General features: G+C 48.3%; 1 pseudogene; it reads right to left on the bottom strand.

The window, feature by feature from the left end:
- Positions 1–1,687: 1,687 nt before the first annotated feature.
- LOC100826590 lies at positions 1,688–2,745 on the bottom strand (annotated as a pseudogene).
- Positions 2,746–2,996: the final 251 nt, after the last annotated feature.

Here is a 2,996-nt window from a genome sequence, read left to right as displayed (position 1 = left end):
TCCAGGATGTGATTGATGAGGGTGCTGCTGTAAATGCTTAGTTATTGTCGACCAGCGTTTATACTGTTGAAGTATAAGTGGATTGTTCTTTTTTTTCCCATGAGCTTACGTTTTTGGGTGCGCTGTTTCGGTGCATGAAACTCTTTACATAATACAGTACTATCTGGATGCGCACGCTTCGCTGCGCCGTTAAGTGATTTTAATCGATAATTATGAGTTTCTTTGTTGGTAGTTTATCTGTATTTGGTTACTTCCCAACTTCGTTCACGAAATCAAACATTTTAGTACAAATTTCTTGAGATAGAATATAAACATGAAGATACATGCTAGATGTCCACCAAAGCAAACATCTATCGTCACCTAACTGAGCTAAAGGTAGGAGACACAAACGTCATCCTCGATACAAATGCAGCAGAAACCAGAACAGTTTATACCGAAACAACGACAGGAATTATGAAACGGTGGGAGTGCTAAAGAGAACAACACTACTGTAAGTGTCCGTAGCTATTTATCTTCGGGCGATACACCCCCTCCACCCCCACCCCCACCCCCACACACACATGGCTTGCCCATCGTTTCGATCGCTGTTTCGATCGATGGAAGACTACGCCATCAACTTTCCTCAAGGCTTCAGCTTGCTCTTGCTCTGAGTGTGTTGCACACCTTTAACTGCTCAAATCACAAAGCCTCTGAAAACTTATCTCTAATTTATTTTGTATTTTTTCTATTTTTCGTGTCTTAAATCTTAAAGAGTGTGGCTATTTCTAAGTCGCATGTTATTTAAGAAAAAAGCTTTAAATCTCAGTCGACGTATCAGACCCGTTGGATTAAGATTTGATGCTCATCTTTACTCTCTCATCTCCCATGTTCTATTGTTGGATTAAGATCCGACGGCCAAACACGTGACATACCTCTATTTAAAAAACATGCGACTACTCAATAGCAAAACCGAATCTTAAATGGGGGTGGAGGGGGGGGGGGCGGGGCGAGGGGACTAATTGGCGGACGAATTCCGACAGCCCAAAAATGGACCGTCGGATTTTTTTTTCATTTTTGGTGACTTGTTATTTTTATTTTTTGAACTTTTGCTTTTTATTTGGAAGTTTTTAGGTTTCTAGGTTTTAATTTTGAACTTTTAATCTTTTATTTTTGACTTTTTAATTTCGAAAAGAAGAAACAAAAGAGGAAAAACTTACCTGGGAAGGAGCCGGGGGCGGCGGCGGCCCAGCCGGATCCGGCCAGGGAGGCGGCCCCAGGCCGGATCTGGTCGGATCCGGCCGGGGGAGGCGAGCGGTGAGGCAGGCGCAAGGGAGGGGAAGCGCCGGCGGCCGTGAAGGGAGGGGAAGCGGCGGGCCGGCGGCGGACGAGGCGGCGCCGGGAGTAACGGACTCGCTCGGGGAAGGAGGAGTCTGGGGAGGATGAAGATGGACAGGAAGAAGGCTCTTAGAGCGCAGTTCGTCCGCCAGTTTCAGTACGGGCGGAGCCCCGCGGAAGAGAGATTCCGCTTAAATAGGTCCTCGACAAAAATCACAAGCTTCAGCCACACCTTCTTTATTTTTACATCATGCATCTGACAAAGACAACAATCAACGACAATACTACATCGCCATGTAGTTTTTATTCTGCAACAAATATCCATATTTATCCTCCGAGCCCTATCAGAGTCATGTTGTCGTGCTAGCTCAATTTAGTTCTTTGGAGGCACGGTCGTAGCAGCAGCCATCTGAGCCCACCTCATCTTGGCAAACTCGACCAACCTACCGCCGTCCTGCAGAGATACCTTGGCTGCGTCCAACCCGCTAAAACGCTGCATCCACTCCAGTAATAGAGGAGTCTTGGCGGTGTCAAAGAGCTTGGCACCACAGAGCTCCTCCGTTTCCTGCAGCCACATGATCAGACCACCTAGCGCGATGTCCATGTACCCAACATTATCGCCACCAAAGAAGAGCTTCCCCTTGGAGCACTCCTTGAGAGCACCTTCTAGCATCTCCGCCGCTGCCAACGTCTGCTTCAGCCCTTGGGCTTTCTCCTCCTCTGTATTGGCCTTGAATGCCTGGGCCCACGGGACAGCTAACTGCACACGCACACACAATATATTCATTAGCTTGAAACAATTGTATACGATCGATCGCCATCTAAAGTTTAGTAACTGCAAGTAGAACTGTTCAAATCCTGGGCCAGTGACAGTGGCGTCCCTGGACCTCCTGTCCACCCTTTTTATTTTTTTGAGGGACCTCCTGTCCACCCTTAGGTACGCCTCCGGCCAGTGATGCGGGCCTATTTATGTTGGGGTTTCGCCCATGGGTTTTGGTCTGGATTGTGGAACCCAAGCCCTACTTGGTTGGACTAACTGTGTTGAGGTCTACAGTGAAAAGAGATGCAAAATGCGCACACACAACAAACCCGGCCACTTCAAGCGTAACGTTACATGCATGCAGCTTGTTGTCAATGTAGGCGGCCCAAAACCGAGCTAACGCACGTTCGTAGGGAGGGGCCTGTTGCGTCAAAGGCCTCGTCGATGTACTCCAAGATGACGAGCGACTCACAGATAGCCTTGCCGTTGTGGATGAGCACGGGCACCTTCTTGTGCACCGGGTTGGAGCTCAGGAGGAACTCGCTCTTGTTATCGAGGTCCTGCTCGACGTACTCGTAGCTTAGGCCCTTGAGGTGGAGGGCAATTTTCACCCGGGCAGCCCATGCGCTGGCCCATGTGCCCAGAAGCTTCAGTTCATCGTCACCGGCCATTTGTCCTATATGGTATGGAGCTGTATGTACGTATGTGTACTTACTTTTCAGTATTCTCTGTGTTCGCTTGTTTCTAGCCAGAGCGAGGGGAACGGTATATATAGCACGCCTCTGGGTGGTCGACGGGGTATTGTATTGAGGATTTGAGGCAACCGATGCATCATCCATGAGACACTTTGCTATTCAGTCTCTACCGAGTGCCTAGCTTGTACTGCTGCACGAACTGACGAACTTGATTACTTATATTTTAT

The sequence above is a fragment of the Brachypodium distachyon genome, chromosome 1 (genome assembly GCF_000005505.3).
Source record: "Brachypodium distachyon strain Bd21 chromosome 1, Brachypodium_distachyon_v3.0, whole genome shotgun sequence".
NCBI classification, from domain to species: Eukaryota; Viridiplantae; Streptophyta; class Magnoliopsida; order Poales; family Poaceae; genus Brachypodium; species Brachypodium distachyon.
This window is presented reverse-complemented; position numbering and strand designations above follow the sequence as displayed.